Source organism: Mus musculus, chromosome 7 (genome assembly GCF_000001635.26).
Source record: "Mus musculus strain C57BL/6J chromosome 7, GRCm38.p6 C57BL/6J".
In the NCBI taxonomy this organism is placed as follows: Eukaryota; Metazoa; Chordata; class Mammalia; order Rodentia; family Muridae; genus Mus; species Mus musculus.
Window position 1 is genome coordinate 42,499,732 of NC_000073.6, and position 21,330 is coordinate 42,521,061.

The 21,330-nt window shown below is 44.2% G+C and overlaps 1 protein-coding gene and 1 long non-coding RNA gene across 5 annotated transcripts in view; one reads left to right on the forward strand and one right to left on the reverse strand.

The window, feature by feature from the left end:
- Zfp141 (zinc finger protein 141) overlaps positions 1–6,047 on the reverse strand; it is a 32,393-nt gene extending 26,346 nt beyond the window's left edge. Inside the window, exons 1-2 of one of the 3 annotated variants that reach the window (NM_001309388.1) lie at positions 5,879–6,022; positions 1,627–1,694 (exon numbers count right to left, since the gene is read on the reverse strand). The gene's annotated coding sequence lies outside the window, so the exon portion shown is untranslated. Of the gene's footprint in view, positions 1–1,626; positions 1,695–5,878 lie in introns of all 3 variants that reach the window. The other 2 variants (XM_030242737.1, NM_001309389.1) reach the window with 2 other exon arrangements.
- A 48-nt stretch (positions 6,048–6,095) lies between these two features.
- Positions 6,096–10,417, forward strand: Gm35353. 2 transcript variants are annotated; one of them, XR_391403.4, is made up of 3 exons: positions 6,096–7,062; positions 7,863–7,966; positions 9,057–10,417. It is a non-coding gene; the product is annotated as a predicted gene, 35353 (long non-coding RNA). The 2 variants fall into 2 exon arrangements; XR_001778104.2 differs by having other exon boundaries at positions 6,096–6,257.
- The last annotated feature ends 10,913 nt before the right edge of the window (positions 10,418–21,330 follow it).

Consider the following 21,330-nt stretch of genomic DNA (forward strand, 5'->3'; position numbering starts at 1 on the left):
ACCATTGCTTTGTGCCTCTTTCTCAAATTTGACTACCAAGTCCAATAGAACCCTAGATAAAAGAACCACTAATAAATAAATAAATAAATAAATAAATAAATAAAGGGTCCTTACGAACTCATAATGATGACCCAATTCTATTATCATTAGGCTGTGTTTATTTATAAAATCAAAACTTTATAAACACTGCAGACTATGTATGCTGGGAAGAATTTAAAGAGTTGACATTGACAGTCATTTAAGAAAATGAAAACAAAGCTTTGTAAAAAGTAAAAATATAGCAAAGGCATGGGGTTCTGCAAAAAAAAAAGCATCCCTGGGGCTGGAGAGATGTCTCAGCATTTAAGAGCGCTGACTGCTCTTCCAAAGGTCCTGAGTTCAATTCCCAGCAACCACATGGTGGCTCACAACCATCTCTAATGAGATCTGACACCCTCTTTTGGTGTGTCTGAAGACAGCTACAGTGTGCTTCATATAATAAATAAATCTGCCGGGCATGGTGGCGCACGCCTTTAATCCCAGCACTTGGGAAGCAGAGACAGGAGGATTTCTCAGTTCGAGGCCAGCCTGGTCTACAGAGTGAGTTCCAGGACAGCCAGGGCTATACAGAGAAACCCTGTCTCGAAAAACCAAAAATAAATAAATAGATAAATAAATAAATAAATAAATAAATCTTTGGGTGGGAGCGAGCAGAAGTCCTGAGTTCAATTCCCAGCAACCACATGACAACCATCTATACAGCTACAGTGTACTCATATTCATAAAATAAATAAATAAATCTTAAAAAAAAAAAAAAGAAGCACCCCTATAAGAACAGTCAACCTGTCCAATCCCCATGATGCACAGCGCATACATTTACCTGAGGAACAGGGCCTCTACCCTGACCCTCCTGTTTCAATCTTTGCAAGAAACTTTTCTCAAAATTCCACCTTCCTGATAATCATCTGGATTTGAAGCCATCAACAAACTCGCAACACCTGCTACCACACCAGGGACTGGAAAGCGGGATTCCAACAGGCGCTCACCCCTGGCCCTGAATGAGCAGATGCACGTCACCACACGGTCCTAGAGGCAGGCCAAGCCTGTGAGTCTCCGTTTTGGCATTTAGGTGCCCTGATCTGTAAGCAAGAGCAGGACTACATTGTGGACCTGTGCAGGCGACTTGGCCTGCTATAGATTACACATGGCAGACTGGCATTTCAAGTGGAGCCTGAACATGGCTATCAGTCAGAAGCACAAAGAACCTTTCGTGACTTTATTTTTCCCTGGAGTGTTTGAATACTTCTACTGAGAATAACGAACACAATCTGCAGCTCAGCAGCAGCTGAAACTACTTCTCAATCTGGCTGAAAAGTCTAGCTGCTTAGGACCCAGGAGCAGGAAATCAATCCACATTCCACCATGGTCTCCACTGAGGTATTCTGTTGGGTTTCTATGTCCCGGTGTAAAATACTATATGCTGTACCACTGCAGTGAGATTCATGATTAGAGGCATTCAGGAGGCTTTTCCTTTTCACAACAACATTGCTTCTCCTGAATTCACTGTCAAGAGCACTTAGATAAGAGACATGAGAAACAGAAAGTGAAATTCACACGAAAACATGAGCTCTCAGTATTGTAAAATACCTTTGCTGTTAAGGTAGATGACCAGCCTCCATCCACCAACATCACTCTCCTTGGTGTCACTTTAACATCTATAAAAAGATAAAAATTCTCTCATGTTTAAGTCTTCTTTCCAAAACAGGGGTTCGTTAATTCAATTGCACCACGAATGCACTGCACAACACTGAGAAGTGACTTGGCACATCATCCAGACACCACACACACTTAGTTTGCCTTCATTTCCTGTAGAAATTGGATGGTAACTGTTTAACCGCTCCCCTAATGTTTAAAGGGGGGCGCTCAAGCTTTCCTAATCGCTGTCTCTGACATCCACTGAGGCAAGGCTTCTCAGAGGATCAAGGGTGCATGGGACGCAGCTCAGTCTGCAAAATGCAGGATGCATGGTGAGATTTAAAGTTCATTTTTTATAGTAGGAATTCTAGTAGGATTAGTATATCTAAAGTAATCGTTATGATGAAACAGAGGCTTTTCACTATCTCTAGAATAGACATCAGAATGAACAGTTGTATGTACTTTGACCTTAAAGAAATCACTGTAGAAAACACTGGTTGTTTTCTGTTGTCTATAGAGTTGTCTTTCTGGAAAACCTTAACAGCCTTTGCATAACTTTGGTAACAAGACACTCCGGGCACACCTGGAGCCGTACACAAGTTTCAGAGCTGTGATGTTTTCCTTCAGGAAACATATAGATTATATTATGGGCTTTGGTATGAGGAACTTGTTTCACCAAAGAAAAAACAATTTTTGTATAGCAATCTGTCATTATGCTTTTGTGTGCCTGTTCGATGTTCGGTTCAAGGAGGCTGAACCTCCCTGCTGCCTGCAAGGGCATACTTCAACCTGAAATGTCTCCTTCTCCCATCAACCCCTAAGAAGCAGAAAACTGAAAAGTTTTAAATTACTACAAATGATAGAGACCCATAGAATGTTAAAAAATCATTATTATTCGAGTATACAACCAATTCCTCAAGTTAGAAATGAAAGTGGAAACTTTGAAAGGCCCTAAAGAGACTTAAAGACAAACTATTCCAACATTGTCTCATAGAAAGCACACTCAACATAAAGGAGTAAGCCTCTACACAACCGTCCAGCTTTGCACCCCAAGAGCCTGTCAAAAAAGAACAGATAGCAGCCCACAGAAGGAGGAAGGAAGAAAAACCAAATGAAAACGACCTCTGTGCAGGCAAAAAAAAAACAAAAACAAAAACAAAAAAAAACAAAAACAAAAACAAAAACAAAAAAAAAACAAAAACAGCACTTTAGAGATTTAGGCAGAACTATAATGACAAGAGTATTCGTGCAGTGCTAGGCTTCTCCTTACTCAGAGTGAAGGGAAGAAAGTAAACCCGTATTAACTCAGATTTTTGGTCACAGTAATTTCTTGGGTAACTGAATGTAAAATAATAGCTACTAAAAAGACATCTGAAAACTTAATAGCACATTATTAGGTGTATGGTATCACCTCCTCTCTGACTCTACCACGTCAACTCTACACCCGAAGAATGGACATCATACTCACTGAGGTTAGGTGAACAGTCGGCTTGGGCCGTGCACAGAAAGCACCACATACCACATACCATGTTGTCACTGTAAGTTTCAAAACCAAAGACGGTTCATATGATTAAATTTAAAAGTGGCAGTTTTCCTAACCTGCCTTGCTCCCAACTAATTGAGACAGAGATACACTGATTTAGTCAGTAAGCTTTAATCAGAATAGCTGAGCAAAACTTTTAAGCCTTGATGCTACCTAGCTACTCTACTTCCCAGCCACACACACCGAGTTACTTACATTTAGTCTCTCCTTGGCTCCTTGGTGTAGCTAGGGGTGCACATGGAGAACGCACTTGGTGAAGCCTCCTCATGCCTGACCTCATAGCAACAATCCCCTTCTTCCTCTACCTCATGGCCTTCTTCTCTTGTACCCTCACCTGCCTCATGGTGAACTCCTTCTCCCTGCTCTTCTCCCCCGGGACTCCTGGCTGAGACTGGAAGTCTAATCTTCCTCTCTACTCTGCCCAGTCATTTGCTATTCAGTCCATTTGAGTTAATTGGGGAACATTCTTTACATCACATTGATATAGGCGATTCTTCAAAATTCATGACAATGCCCATGTCTGGGCTTTAAGCAGATCTCAGGGCACAGAAGTCAGCATTTGAATACACAGTGCATGAGGCCAACCCTCAACAAATTTTAATTTAAAATCAAGGGCAATACATGTCAAAGACACATGTCTCTGAGTGGCCTTGTTCTCCTGAGCTAATCTATTTTCATTCACAGACATGAGGCTGGCAAGCAATATGAAATTTGACAAACTTGGGCTCTGCGAGGCTTGAACTAAATGCTGCCTATCTCCTTATAATACACCTGACAAAGAGCATTTGGTGATCTTACAGAGGTCCCAGGTTCAGTACCCACATGGGGCTCACAACTCTAATTCCAGGGTCTCAGATCTCCTCTTCTGGCTTCTCTGGGCATTAGGCACACACTTGGTGCACCTATATACAACCAGTCAAATGTTCATATGTGTAAAATAAAAACAAACCTTGAAAATGAAACACACACCCAAATCTGCTTTTACTAAAAAGCATTATGCGTGTCTTCTACACTTTGGCTCTTACTACTACTCTGCTGACTCCTAGCCTACTTCATGCCCAGCCCAGCCTCCATAATGCAGTCATCCTGCAGCCTCCGAGTGTAGAGTGCTAAGATTACAGGACAGTCGTGTGCCACCACAACCTGCAGCACTACTTTAATACATAATGCTTGATTTCTAAACTTAACCTTAAATCTGTGCCCTAGAGACAGACATAGGGTCACTAGGTCACTTTAACTATTCTTCTACTTAATGTAACCAATGTGTGGAGTCTCACCCTCTGGTTTTCTTTTCTTTTTTTACCAAATGGTGTGTGTGGGAGGGGGGGTTAGGTGGAGAAAGTAGCTCACTGGGGAAACAGTTTTTGTTTTTTTGTTTGTTTGTTTTTAAGGGCTATTCTTTCTATAGAAAGAAAGAAAGAAAGAAAGAAAGAGAGAGAGAGAGAGAGAGAGAGAGAGAGAGAAAGAAAGAAAGAAAGAGGAAAAACTTATAGGGATGTGTTGCCTGTCAGTGTGTGCACCAGGAGGCCAGAGGGGAGCAGTGGGTTCCTAGGAACTGCAGTTCCTGGCAGCTCAAAGCCACAGTGTGAATGTGGATAGTGGGAACCCAACAGTGCTCATCCACATCTCAGTCCCTCCGCTTTCTGCTTTTCACCTCACTGGTCTCTACAGGAGGCTACTGGTTGAGGCTGGCCCTTGCCTGTTTGGAAGCAGAAACCTAGGCTTCTGACCTAAAACCTCTTTAGAGCACACCTTTCTTTTTTTTTTTTTTTTAAAGATTTATTTATTATATGTAAGTACACTGTAGCTGTCTTCAGACACTCCAGAAGAGGGAGTCACTTGTTACAGATGGTTGTGAGCCACCATGTGGTTGCTGGGATTTGAACTCCGGACCTTCGGAAGAGCAGTCGGGTACTCTTACCCACTGAGCCATCTCACCAGCCCCCAGAGCACACCTTTCTGCTCCCAGCCACACATATGAACCCCTATAGTTATGTAAACTGACAACAGAAATTGAAAATTGAATTCGGTTTAGGTTTTTGTTTTTGTTTTTTAATCCCTTTTCTGTTTTCAGCTCCAGCTCCATATAGGAAATTTAACACCGGGAGGAAATGATCAGAACACCTGGTGTCTGGGGTGAAACTAAGGCTTAAATCCTAGGTAGGATGCCTGGGACCACACTAAACAATTTACCCCTATTCCCTGGTTTTCATACAGTTCCTTCTATTCAATAAAAGCAATCTATTGCTAATACTGCTTAGACTGACATAGATACTGCGTCCCCAGTTTGGGCGAAAACATACATAAATTCATTTTCCCTTTTTCTCTTACTCCTTGGAGTTTTTCTCCAGTTACCAGCTACGCAAACACAAAGGGACCAGAAAGCAGCGCGGTCGCCCTCACAAGCACCGCACATTGATCGCAGGCTCGGATCCTGCAGCGCCCATGCACTCACTCCTGCCCAAACTGTGTCCCTGAACACACAACGTTCTCGAACGATGTGGCAAAATCCCACAGCAGAGCATATCGGTAAGTGACAAAACAAAAGCGAAAACCCCGCAAGAGAAGAATGAAAACAGGGCTGATGCCCACCTGCAGCCATCAGGCAACACAAACCGCGGCGGGACAGCTCGGTGTCCTGCCAGCCTGACGGTCACTCACCTCACGCTGCAACTCACAGAGCCCGGCACAAAGCACGTGGGGCACCAAGTCCACCCGCAGACATGCACAACCCCAACTGTCCAGACTCCAAGCACAAGCGGTCCGAGCAGGAAACTACATCTGGATCCAAGAAGTTGTGCGCCCCTAGGTCACTTCCGGTTGTTTTGTAATGGTTATCACGGCTTACACGCCTCCCACTTCGGGGACGGCGCGCATGCGCGCTACCACTGGCAGAGATAAATCTTGCCAATACTTACTATGGCTCATCTAGTGGTTCTTGCTCTTTCAGAAAGTACCATGGCTGCACTCACGCTCCAGTGATAAGGAAGCTACCATCAAAGTGCCTCAGTTCCTTATAACCAGGCAAGACTGGTGGAAGGTGATGTATTGAAAGCCCAAGGCTGTCTCACGTGGCCACGGGAGTTGTTGCCTACCAGTATTTGTATCTACTTCTAGGAGTCTAACATTGTATCCTCATAAAAGTATCTTTTCTAGTGATTTTTAAATTTTTATTAGACTTATTTCATATATTTTGCCTGCATGTATAATCATGCCCCCCGTGCATACCTACTGGCTGTGGAGGTCAGAAGAAATGATAGGAACCCCTGGGATTGGAGCTACAGGTGATTTTGAGTCCTCATCTGGGTGCTGTGAATGGAAGCCAGAACATCTGCAAGAATAACAACTGCTCTTGGCCAATGTCTCTCCTTTTCTTTGCCTTTTCTCTTTATTTTCACCCGACCTTAAAAGGGTTCTCATTTATTTTTTTTTGAGATTGTCTCACTTTGTTGGCTTGACAGGCTTGGAACTGGCCATGGAGATCATTCTGGCTTTGCACTCTCAGACATCTCATGGCCTCTGTCTTCTTCTGAGTCCTAGGATTAAAGTTGTTTACCACCACACCTGACCTTTTCTCATTTTTCAAAGATTGAAAACTAGGAAGGATTATCAGGAAACAGGAAAGGGAAGCCATATGGAAGATTAAAAGTGAAAATATGAGATGAACCATCATGTGCTTCTGGCTGGAGGTATCTCATGATCCCCAGAGAATAGAACTCTCTTCTTGCTGAGAAGTAAACTGAACCACAGCTCATTCACCAGGAAAATGGAGCACTTGCCTCATAGATGGTGATGACTTACTAACGAGAGGCAGAAGCTGAAGCTGCACATGCATAAAATCAGAAGTTAGTGTCTATACATGAGAGAGAACATGTTGTGATTGTCTTCCTAATAATCCTCAATTGCCTCATTCATCTTTTCCAATTTATTCCATCTTTCTATAGGTTTCATTTTTGATTACCTAATAAAATTCCATTAAATTTATAATAGAGTTTAATTATACATCTGTCTGTATTGATGAACATATAGACTGATACCTTTTATTTGCTTTTGTGAAAATAGTAGAAAGAATAGTGGTAAACAAGGATATGTTAATATCTCTTTGCTATGATATGGATTCCCAGTGTGTGTGTGTGTGTGTGTGTGTGTGTGTGTGTGTACATATACATATGATTAGCTAGGCCACAGGATAGATCTAGTTTTAGTAATTTTAGAAACCAACACTAAGGGTGCATACTGAATCCCTGTTCTCCAAAATACATCTAAACAACCAAAGAACAACAACAAAAACCCCAAATGATTTTATTAAGATTACCACAATCGAAGTTCTCCTCCAACAGTGAGTAAGGCCTCCCTCATTCACATTTAAGCAGAACTTGTTGTCCTTTTCTTTCTTTTCTTTTTTTTTTTCCTTTTTTTGGTTTTTCCAGGCAGAATTTCTCTGTATAACTCTGGCTGTCCTGGAACTCACACCATAGACCAAGCTGGCCTCGAACTCAGAAATCTGCCTGCCTCTGCCTCCCAAGTGCTGGGATTAAAGGCGTGCGCCACCATTGCCCAGCAGTTTTGGGTTTTTCATTTTGTTTTTCTGTTGTTGTTTATGTGATTTCTCTTTCACACTCTTTTATTTCTTTTGACCATTAAGCCCTGATTCATCGGGACTACAATCAGGCAGCTCAGGATCTTTCCCATGGGTTGTCAAAGTGCTCCTCTCTGGGAGGAACAGGCTGCAGCTTCAGCTGAACCCAGGTACCCTCTTCTTGTGGTTCTCTATTTTCTGACTATTTCCCTTTACCCTTTTCAGGACACTATCTTGACTATTAGGAATGCTCATTTTCATTTTGCTGGAAGTTAAATGTATGAGATATATTCAGTACTGGAAGTGTAAAATTTATTATGATCCTCTACAGAACCATTTCAAGTACAAAATTTAATTGTAAATAAGTTAATTAAGTGATATATATTTTGATAAATTTGGATGTGTTATTGTTGTGTGCAAGGGTTTTTGGGTTTTTATTTTTATTTTATTCATTATTTTATTTATTACATCCCAGATGTTACCCATCCTCCAGGTCCCCCCTCCTAGAATTCTTTCCCCCTTTCCTTCACCTCTGAGAGGGTCTCCCACCCCCTACCCTGGGCATCCCCTATCTACAGGATAAGACACATCCTCTCCCACTGAAGCTGGACAAGGCAGTCCTTGTTACATTATATGCCAGGGCCAGAAAGTACAGAGTACCCATGATACACCCCACAGACCCTAAGAAATTGAACAAGAAGTTCTTCAATCTCACTTAGAAGGGGAACAAATTAATCATGGGAGGCACAGGGAAGAAGAGTGGTAGATGGGAGAGGAGGGAGGGGGAGGAAAAAAAGGGGGGCAGGATCAGGTATGGGGAGAGACAGGAGAGAAGCAAAGAAGACCAGGAAAATGGTTGGAAATGTGCAGCTGCCTGAGGTGGGTGGCTTGGTTGGGTGGTGTGGGAAACCTCTTGAAAGTCCCAGAGACCTGGGAGGTGGGAGGCTCCCAGGACTCATTGTAGGTGACCTTAGCCAAAATGCCCAACACTGGGGAGATAGAACCTGAAGAGACCATCTCTAGTAAATATACAGGGCCCCAGTGGAGGGTTGGGGTCACCAAACCACTTTCAAAATTTTTGGCCCAGAATTATTCCTGTCTAAAAGAAATGGTGGGACAAAAAATGAAGCAGAGACTTAATGAAAGGCCATTCAGTGACTAACCCGATTTGGGATTTATCCCATGGGAGGGCACCAAACTCTGACACTATTGCTGATGCAAGCTTTTTTTTCTTTTTTCTTTTTTTTTTTCTTTTGACAGAATCTCACTATGTAGACAACACGAACTTTGAATTCACAGAGATCCTTCTCCTCTCAAGTATTGGGATTAAAGGAATGTGTCACACTATGCCCGGCTGCAGACTGTTATTGCTTTATAACAAAGTTGATTTTAAAGGGAATGCTTTATATGCTCAATATACACATTAATTCTTTTTTCAGCCACCTTGTCCTTAGCCAGGTGAAGTGACATATGACTTTAGTCCAAAAACTCACTTGGTAGAAACAGGCAAATATCTGTGAGTGTGTGGCCATTTGGGTCTACATAGTGAGTTTCAGGTTTACCTGGTATATAGAGAGAGACTCTCTGTCAAAAAATAAAACAACAAACAGATACCAAGCTCGCCAATGAGTTGCTCATTTACTACACTGCCAACAGCATGCCGGGTTGCATTGTAGAGCCTCATACTTTTGCCATGGTGACATTTGTGGGGCGTTAGTTTGTGAACAACACCCATTCCTCATGTATCTAAATACCACTTTTCTTATACATTCTCCTATATCTGACCAAAGGGAAGACCCCCGTTCTCTTAGGGGCCTAACACAGAAGGCACTGCTCATCTTCCTTGTTTGTCATTTTAAAGAATTACTGCCAAATGATGGAAACGTTTGTTCCCGTTTTTATTTCTGAGTGTACTCTGGATCTATGATTCACAGTCAGGTGTAGTTAACAATGTTTTCTCTCATTCTGTGTGTTGTCTTTTCACTTGAGTAACCATTTCCTTTGTTTTTACAGAGCTTTTGAATTTTGTGACATCCATTAGCTTATCGTCACTATTATTTCCTGAGGAACAACAAGACCTTCAGGAGTTCCTCACCTCTGTCTGTATCCTGAATAATGTTCCCCTATGTATTCCTCTAAAAGGTTCGACTTGGAAGCTCCTACATTGAGGCTTTTAGATTGAAATACCTAGATTAGGAATGATTTTTGTGCAGGGTGAGAGATAAAGATCGGTTTTCATTCTTATACACGAAAGATCCCCAGTGAAACTTGTGTTAGTGTTTTTGAAAATGGCTTGGAAAACCTAGGCTGGAAGAGGGTGTATGTATGGCCTTCTTCATAGGAGATCATTCATCATTTGCTATCTGCAAACTCAGGTAGCGAAGGCTAGTTGCAACAACCTATACTAAGACCCATGTGTCCACTAAAGATGTTTTCAGAGGTAAGAATGACCTGTGGAATTTCACAGAACAGAAGAGAACAGAAAGTTAGTTCCCAGTGCCATTTTGGGAAGCACACCTGTAACTTGTGGGGGGCACTCTTCTACCTAAAGAATCACCACCAGCCGGGCGGTGGTGGCACTCGCCTTTAATCCCAGCACTTGGGAGGCAGAGGCAGGCAGATTTATGGGTTCAAGGCCAGCCTGTTCTACAAAGTGAGTTCCAGGACAGCCAGGGCTATACAGAGAAACCCTGTCTCGAAAAACCAAAACCAAACAAACAAACAAAAAGAATACCAACTGCTCTTCCAAAGGTCCTGTGTTCAATTCCCAGCAACCACATAGTGTCTCACAGCCATCTGTAGTGGGATTTGGTGCCCTCTTTTGGTGTGTCTGCAGACAGCTACAGTGCACCCATAGAAATAAAATAAACACATCTTTTTAATTTTATTTGTAATTCATTTTTTACACTTCATATTCCGTTCCCCACACCTCCCCATCCACTGCTCCACATCCCACACCTCCTCCCCACCCCACTCCATCTCCATGTGGATGCCCCCACCAGCCACCCCACCTGACCTCTAAACTCCCTGGGGCCTCCAGTATCTTGAGGGTTAGGTGCTTCGTCTCTGAATGAACACGGACTGGAAGTCCTCTACTATATGTGTATGGGGCCTCATATCAGCTGGTGTATGCTGTCTGTTTTGGTGGTTCAGTGTTTGAGAAATCCCGGGGGTCCAAATTATTTAAGACTGCTGGTCCGCCTACCGAATCATCCGTCTCCTCAGCTTCTTTCAGCCTTCCCTAATTCAACAACAGGGGTCCATTTGTTGGGTGCAAATAACTGCATCTGACTCCATCAGCTGCTTGTTGGATCTTTCAGAGAACAGTCCTTTTTTGTTTGTTTGTTTTTGTTTTTGTTTTTTCGAGACAGGGTTTCTCGAAGCCTGTAGACCAGGCTGGCCTCGAACTCAGAAATCCGCCTGCCTCTGCCTCTCGAGTGCTGGGATTAAAGGCATGCGCCACCACGCCCGGCTGCAGAGAACAGTCCTGATAGATCCCTTTTTGTGAGCTTTCCATAGCCTCAGTAATAGTGTCAGGCCTTGGGACCTCCCCTTGAGCTGGATCCCACTCTGGGCCTGTTTCTGGACCTTCTTTTCCTCAGGCTCCTCTCCATTTCCATCCCTTTAATTCTTTCAGACAGAGACAATTATGGGTGAGAGGTGTAACTGTGAGATGGCAACCCCATCCCTCACTTGATGTCCTGTCTTCCTGTTGGAGATGGGCTCTATAATTTTCCTCTCCCTACTGTCAGATATTTCATCAAAGGTCCCTCCTTATGAGTCCTTGGGAGTCTCTCACCTCCTCCCACAACAGAAGAATGGATATAGAAAATGTGGTTCATTTACACAAGGGTATACTACTCAGCTATTAAGAATGAGGACATACTGACTTTTGCAGATGGAACTAGAAAATATCATCCTGAGTGAGATAACTCAGACCGAAAGGAACATGCATGGTATGTAACCACTAATAAGTGGATATTAGCCAAAAAAAAAAAAAAAAGAAAAAAAGAAAAAAGAAAAAATCCATATAGAATACACAAGATACAGTCCACAGAATTCAAAAGGCTCAACAAGCTGAAATGCTCAAGTGAGGATGCCTCAGTCCCACTTGGGAGAAATAAGAAAGGAATCACAAGGAGGGAAGGAGGGAGGGAGGGATGGAGGGAGGGAGGGACTTGGGAGGGAATGTGAAAGGGGTGGGGTGGGGGGCAGTGGGGGGTAAGGGAGCCTGATCTGGTATTGGGTGAGGGAAAAGGACTAAAGCCCTGAGGGCCAGCGGAAATAATGTAAACAGGCAACCTCAGGAAATAAACAAATCTTAAAATAACAAAATCCCCCTCCATTCTTAGTTGTTTTTCTTTTTTCTTTTTTCTTTTTTTTAAAGAATCACCACCAAGATGTCATCATCACATTCTGTGTCTCTCAATATAAGATTGGTCTGAAGTTGAATGAGATCACCAGTTGATCCAGGTATTCTGTCTAGAGATTCCATACCCAGCTTTTTACTACAAACTCAGTTATCTTACAGAGAACTTCAAGGTGAATATATTAGAATTCAGAGAAGTTCTGCCAACTGAACCATCACCTTACCCTACATCTCTACACTTAAAAGAGACACTTACTAAACTCACACAGGCCTCCAGGCAAGGATCTCTGGAAAGGAATGCAGAATATGTAAACAGAAAAGAGCAGATGGTCAGCTCAGTCATTATGGGTGAAGGAAAGTGTTAAGAGTTACTTGCTGGTGCATGGCTACAATTTCCTTAAATCATAATAGCTTTGAGCAGTTCTTACCTCTTATATGATAGCAGATTTGGAGGGGCCTGGCTGGATGGCTGAGATCCATGTGTTTCTGCTGTTGATGATATGTGATAAACCTGGGACCACTATGGTGAAGCTTTGGAAATTGGTGGCCATTGTATTTTTCACGCCCAACTAAAGGTCTCTCCATCTTCACTAACTTGTATTTCCTAAGCTTGGTGATCTCAGAGTGAATCAGAATTTTACATGGCAGCTGAAGTCTTCAAGAGAAAGTATTTACTTACATTAACAATGAAGACACTATAACATTTTATGAAGTAGCCTTAAAAGTCACATAATTTTCATTTTGCAATATCCGATGCATTGAAACAAGGATAAAAGCCATTCTTAGTCACAGGTACTGGAGAGAGATTATCAAATATGAATAGATTGTTAGTCTAATTTATATCATGAGGACATGCTGGAGGGAAAATAGGATTGTAACAGTTAAAAAAAGTTACCTGGTAGATGTTTGTTATGGTGTGTACTTAGGAGACAGAGGCAGGAAGGCTCATGAGTTCAAGGCTAGGGTAGGTTAAATAGGAAGCTCACAGCCTACTTGAATGCAAGCTCAGATCTTCAAAGCTACAACATAACAAAACAAAAAAATCAGGTCTAAAAGGGAAATGGGATGTCCAGAGATTCTTAAAGAGAAGCAAAAGAGAAAAGAATGTCTGAGAACTGACTAGGCGGAGACTTCTGTGAGACTCAAGACCATTCATTCATATATAGGAAGAAAGAAAGATAGCTGGTGATTCGTTTTCTCAGAGTGAGGCACATGGGAAAGAGAGTGTGGTCAGAGAGTTATATATAGTTGGGGATGGATCAAGAGGTAAGGATGATGAAAGAGGATTGGAGAGCCAAAAGGGTGAGGGCAGAACATGCCAGTCTGGAGTCAGAATTTTAAAATTTGTCAATAAGAGATCCTTTCTGGAGATTCCTGAGAAGGAAACCAGCCTCTCTGTCATTTTGTCTGCTGAGATTCTGCAACAGTTCATGTCTCTGATTCAGGTCATAACCATCCTCGCCTCCATGATCTTTTCTTATTCTGGGTTGCCAGGTCCAGCATGGCCTTGGTGGGGACAGAATGACATGCCTCCTGCCCATGGGACAGGGCCATCAGATATGGGCCTCTACAAGTGTAGATAGCAGCAATGGGCATAAGACTTGTTTGTATAGTAATGTACATATTTTACATTCCTCCTTTAAGGAATGCCCTCCCTGTTAACTGGAATAACTTCATGGTAATCAGAACAAGTACAAGGTCAGGAGGTAAAGGTGTGGCTAATGTCTTAGCAAAATGGTAAATGTTGGTACATAAAGGACAGCTCTTAAGGGTGTGCAAAAATATACGGATGAAATATGAATTATATGAGTGGCTTCACAAATCTAAAGGAACAGAGGCAGTTACACTATAAGCACACTTGTTTGAAAGATGCTAAGGGAGGAGATAAAGAGATTTAGAGAGTGAAAATTGCAGAAAATCCCACCCAGCTAAGCTTTTTTTTTTCTTTGTTTCTTTGTTTATGCTTACAAAGGCAGACAAACCCTTGAGTTAAATGTTCAGCCTGGGAAAAAACAAGATTAGGTCTAGGTGTGGTAGGAACGGTAATTTCAGGGTGGGTTCCCACTCTGGCTAGTTTAGCGATTGATCTGGCAGGTGGACCTCTGAATTCTTTTGCAAAATTAAAAAATAAATGTGTGCTTGCTGTTTCTAAGAATTAAGCGGCTGGAGTCAGGAGGATGCTAGTTTATAGGAAAATGAAAAGAAAACTGGAAGTAAATGACTGGATTGAAATGTAAAACAAAAGGCTGGGGTTAAGAGCTACAGGAGTTGAGCTGTCCAGAGAATAATTGTTTAGAATTGGAAGAGAGAACTCCCTGGAGTAAAACAGAGAGTTGTCTGGAGATCTCCAGAAAAAGCAGAGCAGAACAGAGAAAGCAGGTTGGAAAGCTGTCTCCAGCAGAACATAGGCCGCCATGCCAGCTTGGAGCCAAGATTTGACTTCTAGTCCTTTGTTTCACTGTTCCCAGACACCCCTTCCTCAGAACCCCTCTACAAGAAGAGTCTGTTCCTTGTCACTGGGTCTTTACATGGCTTGTTGCATGGTTAAAGCTAAATGAATTCAGGCTTCCAATCAACCCAGTTCAGTTATCTATAAATTGAATCTTTAACATTTTTTTTCTATTTTTTACACAGCCTCCATATTAGGTTCTTGTGTGTGTGTGTGTAGTGTGTGTGGGGGGGGGGGGATGCTGATAAAACACAGTAACCAAAAAAACTTATAAAAGAAAAGGTTTAATTGTATTTATGTTTCCAAGGGTTAAAATCTTTTGATAGTGAAGGTGTGAAGACAGGTGGCTGGAGCAGCAGTTGAAACATCACATTTTGATCTGTAATCAGGGAGCTAAGAAAAAGAACTGAGGATACCTGGAGACTTTTGAAACTACATACCTACCACAAATGACATGCTCCATCTAACAAAGCCATACCACCAATCCCCTTCCCAAATAGCCACCAACAGGGGATCAAATATTCAAACACCTGAGACTAAAAGATGACATCTCATTCAAATCACCCCCAACCCTATTCTGATGTGTCACAAGGATATGAATTATTAGGAAACAGTATTCAAAGTAGTACAAGTGGGTTGTAGGGACATTAGAGACTGCCAGTGAAAGACCCCCGAAGGGAGACCCTCACTCAAGCCTCAGGACAGCCGCGGACCCAAGAAGACACTGAGACCCTACTCAAAATGTAGAAGGCAAGATTTAATAAAGTAACAGCAAGAAAGCACATAGACCAGAGCTCTGGGGTCGAAACTCATGCACCTAGTATGGTGTAGAGGAGAATCGACCTCGAGCCAAATTTTTCACAGGCTTATATAGGAAAAACTCAAGGGGGGAGAGCGGGGCAGGGAAAGTACAAGTTTGCATAACTAAGGGGTTCTGCCAAGGGACAAGGGGTTCTGCCAAGGGAATTCTACGTAACTAAGGGGTCATGGCCTATTATTTGGCAATGTACCCGGTTCATTCTGAGGTTGTTCCAGGAGACCCTTATCTCAAAAATGTTCTTGGAACAGTCTCTAAGGTGAGGAGTTCAGGAATGCATTCTGGGGTGAAGAGTTCAGGAGTGTTCTGGGAACAATCTCTAGATGGGAGGGGTCGGGCTCTGGGGTGAGGAAGAGTTCAGTAATTTTTTATCTTTATTCTTCATTCCCTACTCCTTTTAGAAAATAGCTCTAATCTTAGAGCGAGTTTTCAACCTCTTGGAGGACCCGATATTGTTGCCTTAGTACCATAACCTGTACTGCATTTATCCTTTCTCTAATAAAAGCTACCAACTTATTAAGGATGCAGGGGCCAAAAGTAAGCAAAAGCATAAGTGTAATTAAAGGTCCTGCTATGGTGGAGAGGAGAGTGGTGAGCCAAGGGGACTTATTAAACCAGCTTTCGAACCATCCTTGTTGGCTTTCTCTTTCTCTTTTACGTATATCTAGGCGTTCTCTAAGTTTGGCCATAGAATCTTTGATTACTCCTGAATGAATGGTCAACATAAAAACAACATTCTTCTTTTAGGGCAGCACAGAGTCCTCCTTCTTTAAGGAATAATAAGTCTAATCCCCTTCTATTCTGTAGCACCACTTCGGACAGGGAAGTTAAAGATTCTTCTAATTTGGTTATAGACTGTTCTATAGTTCTAAGATCAACATCCATAGCTGCACATACTTCTTCATAGTATTGGGGGGTCTTAATTAAGGCAGCGGTTCCTGTACCTACTCCAGCCGCTACTCCCAATCCTAATAGAACTGCCAAAGTTAAGGTAACGGGTTCTCTTCTCCAGCGGACCCGATGCTCAAATTTGTCTAAAAAGGAGCTATCATCATGATACAGGAGTCTAGGAAGCTGAACCAAAATGCAGAAATCTTTGGAACTATTAAAAACAGACATAGACACACAAGGAGTGAGACCGGTATTGCAAGCCCACACTGTGTCTAGGGGGGGCACTAGATACTGACCACTTTTGCTAGACTGGATGTTCTGGGTCTGATTACAGAGGTGCCCTTTATCCTGAGGTACCCGGCCCAAGCAAAGCCCTCTTCCTGAAACTGCTGCTAGAGTCAACTTTCTGTTTTCTCCCCAAAGGCATTGAGAATGATCTGAAGTAATATTATAAGTCCTGATCTGAGCTATTCCTTCATAATAAGGGGGGCTAGAGGCATAGCATAACCAGCATGATTGAGTCATATTAGGGTTAGTCCTATTTAAAGCTAAAAAAGCTCCCTGGACTAGACTGACCAGACGGCTCTCTGTATCTAGGGGCGGTGGGGAAGCCAAGGTAGGCTTTATAAGGGGAGTATTAGTCCCTAGGAAGGGTACCACCGTGTTGGGCTGTGGAGTTGGTGGAGCTGGTACGGCCGGGACCTTTGGGGGAGCCGGTACTACTGGGGGGCTCTGTTCTATAAGGACCTTGTTGGGCCCTACGAGTGTCACCGCCGGGTCTCTCACTGTCAGTCTGATCGTGAAAATGAACCCAGGATCTCTTAGTGGAATGTATACTCGCCAACCCCACCTATTTCCTTTAAGCCAACTCAGACGGTGTTGTTTCCCTTTCTCGGTGAACTTTATAAGTAGGGGGTTGCAGTATTTACCTTTGCATGATCCTGGGGGGCTGTTTTTAAAAGCGCACCCATTCTCTGGATATTTATAGGGGTTTCTTTCTCCTTGGTTTGACTTATCATAGCCATTACCTTGTTTTACCGTGATTAGGTCCCAGTCAGAGGAGGGCTTCCAGTAAGCTTCCCCTGTCATTTCACATGTCCATTTACCACAAAAGTAATCTGATGCCCCTCCACATTCTTGTTGAAGCCTTTTGCTCCGACCCTGACCAGGGCAAACATAAAATTGTGCAGCTCTAAGATTAGCTCGGTAGAACTGCCCCGAACATCCATACGAGTTCCCTATCCCGCCCCGGACACACCGCTGTTCAGAGGGTGGGTTGTTAAGATCAGTATGATCGGGGAGGTCCCAATTATTGGGGGATCCTGCCGCTAACTTACAGATGTCAGGTGTGAGATCAGGCCACCAAGTCCAGAGGGGATGGACTGCAGTGGTTGCCCATACAATGTTTCCCTCCTCATTAAGCACTTTCCAAGACTGTTGAATTGGAGCATGAGGGTTGTGGTTCCCTAGGCTCAGGGTGGCGCCTGCGGTGCAAACGAAGCTTAAGAGGATTGTCAGTGGCTGCCACTGTCCAATTGTCTTCGTGGTTTTCTTCATCTTGACTGGCGGCCCTCTTGACGTGGGAGGCGTGGATCCAGGAGGCAATCCCGTCAACTTTTACCGCAGTAGGGGTTGTCAGTAACACCAAATAGGGTCCCTTCCACTGTGGCTCGAGGCTGCCGGTTCGATGCCGTCTGACCAAGACTTTGTCTCCAACTCGGAACCCGTGGGGTACTGCGGTGGTCCCTTGGGTATAGGCTGCCTTCAGTTGGTCCCAAATTTGGGTCCTAATCACTCCTAGGGCCTTTAAATGAATAAGCAAAAAGGAGGGTAAGACAGGGTCAGAGTCGGAAACCAATGTTCCACCAGCTTCCATTAAGGGGGGAGGTCCTCCATACAGAACTTCAAAAGGAGTGAGCCCGAAACGTCCAGGGGTGTTTCGGGCTTGGAAGAGCGCAAGAGGGAGGAGAGCCACCCAGTCTTTCCCGCCGGTCTCAATGGCTAATTTAGTCAAGGTCTCTTTTAAGGTCCTATTCATCCTCTTTACCTGTCCTGAGCTTTGAGGGCGGTAAGCACAGTGTAATTTCCAATCGATGCCCAACTGAGTGGCCAAGCCCTGACTTACCTGGGCAACAAAGGCTGGTCCATTGTCGGACCCGATTACCTTAGGGATTCCAAATCTTGGCAGGATTTCTTCAAGGATCTTCTTGGCCACAATCTGGGCAGTCTCAGTTTTAGTGGGAAACGCCTCAACCCATCCTGAAAAGGTGTCTACAAATACTAACAGATACTTGTTACCATACATTCCAGGTTTAACTTCAGTAAAATCTACCTCCCAATACACTCCAGGACGGTCTCCCTGTTGTCTCTTTCCAGGTTCTTTGTAGGCTCAGGGTGGCGCCTGTGGTGCAAACGAATGCACATGGTTTGCAGGAGTCTATAATCTTTTGAGCCACTGACTTCAGGTTGGGGACTTGGTATCGGGAATTTTTAGTTAGTCTCATCATTTTTTCAACTCCCAGGTGGGTGAATTGGTGTAGTCCTTTCACAAATTTTATTACTTCTTCGGGAGTCAATTCTATTTTCCCTTCAAAAAAGTATGGGAGGGGATCACTGGTCCACAATAGCTCTTTTATGTTATACCTTTCATCCTCAGGGCTTTTGTGCGGATCACCTTTTTCAGTTAAGATCATGGCCCCTTGAGCAACTTGTTTTGCCACTGAGTCTGCCATTCGGTTGCCCTTGGCCACCAAGTCTTCTCCTCTTTGGTGGCCGGGGCAGTGGATAATGGCTACCTTCTTAGGTGCATGTATGGCTTCCAACAGGGCCAGAATTTCTTCTTTGTTTTTAATGTCTTTACCAGCCGAAGTCAATAGCCCTCGCTGCCTGTAGATGGCCCCATGGATGTGTGCGGTAGCAAAAGCATAGCGGCTGTCAGTGTAGATGTTAACGATCTTACCTTTAGCCTCTCGGAGGGCTTGTATAAGCGCTATAAGTTCAGCCTTTTGTGCCGATGTTCCTTCAGGCAAAGCGCTTGCCCAAATTACCTTTTTCCTGTCCACCACCGCAGCTCCAGCCTTTCGCTTCCCCTCTATCAGGAAACTGCTGCCGTCCGTATACCAACTGGGAGCTCCAGGCCAGGGTTGGTCAGTCAGGTCCCTTCTGGTCCCAGTTTCTTCAGCGAGGATGTCTGTACATTGATGTACTGGGACGGAATCATTTGTTAGAGGGAGAAGGGTAGCTGGGTTGAGGATGGCAGGGGGCGCAAAGGTTACACGCTCATTTAGCAGCAGGCTCTGATAGTGTGTCATTCGGGCATTTGTCATCCATCTGTCAGGTGGCTGCCGCACGATACTTTCCAAGGCATGAGGGGCTACAACAGTCACCTGCTGTCCCATTGTCAATTTGTCAGCATCTTTGATCAGCAGGGCTACTGCCGCAATAGCTTTCAGACATGTGGGCCATCCACTAGCAACAGGATCTAATTTTTTTGACAGATAGGCTACAGGTCTCTTCCAGGGTCCCAGTGCTTGTGTCAACACTCCCCTGGCTACACCCGCTCTCTCGTCCACATATAGGACGAAAGGCTTAGTCAAGTCTGGTAATGCTAGCGTGGGGGCAGTCATTAGAGACGACTTGATAGCCTCAAAAGCTCTTTGGTGCTCTTCTTTCCACTCAAAAGGAACCCCTTCCTTAGTCAAAGGATATAGAGGTGCCGCTAGGGTTGCAAAGCCTGGAATCCAGAGTCTACAAAAGCCAGCAGTCCCCAGAAACTCACGTACTTGCCGTGGGGTGGTTGGCGATGGGATCATCATAACAGTCTTCTTCCGGGCTTCTGTGAGCCATCTTTTACCCCCTCGGAGGGTATACCCCAGGTAGGTTACCTCAGTTTGACAGATTTGTGCCTTTTTAGCCGAAACTCGATACCCCAAGTCACTCAGTTCTGTGAGGAGCCTCTCAGTTCCCTGGTGACACAGCTCCTTTGAGGCCGCCGCGACCAAGAGATCATCCACATACTGTAGTAGGGTAAGCTGAGGGTTTCGAGCGCGAAAAGGCGCGAGATCCCGATGGAGGGCCTCGTCAAACAGGGTGGGGGAATTTTTGAACCCCTGTGGTAGCCTAGTCCAGGTTAGTTGACCAGTCTGTCCGCCCTCTGGGTCCCTCCATTCAAAGGCAAACAGGAGCTGACTCTTAGGGTGCAAGCGCAGGCAAAAGAAGGCATCTTTTAAGTCCAGGACTGTATACCATGTTCTCTCGGGTGGGAGAGAGCTTAATAAATTGTACGGGTTTGGGACTGTGGGGTGAATGTCCAGGACCCTTTTGTTAACTTCCCGGAGGTCTTGCACCGGGCGATAGTCATTGGTCCCTGGTTTTCGAACCGGCAGAAGTGGTGTATTCCAGGGGGACTGACAGGCCACTAAAACTCCTTGGTCCAACAACCTCTGGATATGAGGCCGGATGCCCTCCCTAGCTTCCTTGCTCATGGGGTATTGTCTTACCGAGATGGGGGTGGCATCAGCTTTAAGTTCTACCACAACCGGAGGCACTTGTTTAGCCAACCCCATTCCTGCTTGTTCTGCCCAGACATTGGGGAACGCAGTTAGCCAGCCTGAAGAGACTGCATTTTTGGGTTGCTCTTCATGCAACCGGTACTCTTCCTCTGTGTTGAGGACAAGGCAGGCAACAGGGGCTTTTCCCCAGCTTACTTGTGGGCCTTCTGAAGTAAATTGGACTTGAGCCTTTAGCTTGGTTAGCAGATCGCGCCTCAAGAGGGGAGCAGGACACTCAGGTATCACCAGGAAGGAGTGGGTCACTATGTTCTTGTTTATCTGTAGGGCTCGTTCGGTCGTCCAGGGGTAAAATTTACTACCAGTGGCTCCAATCACCATGGTCTTTTTAGAGCCTAGCTTGCCTAGGGGGCTAGTGAGTACTGAATGCTCTGCTCCGGTGTCTATCAGGAAGTTGACGGGGGTCCCCTCCACGGACAAAGTTACCCTAGGCTCAGGGA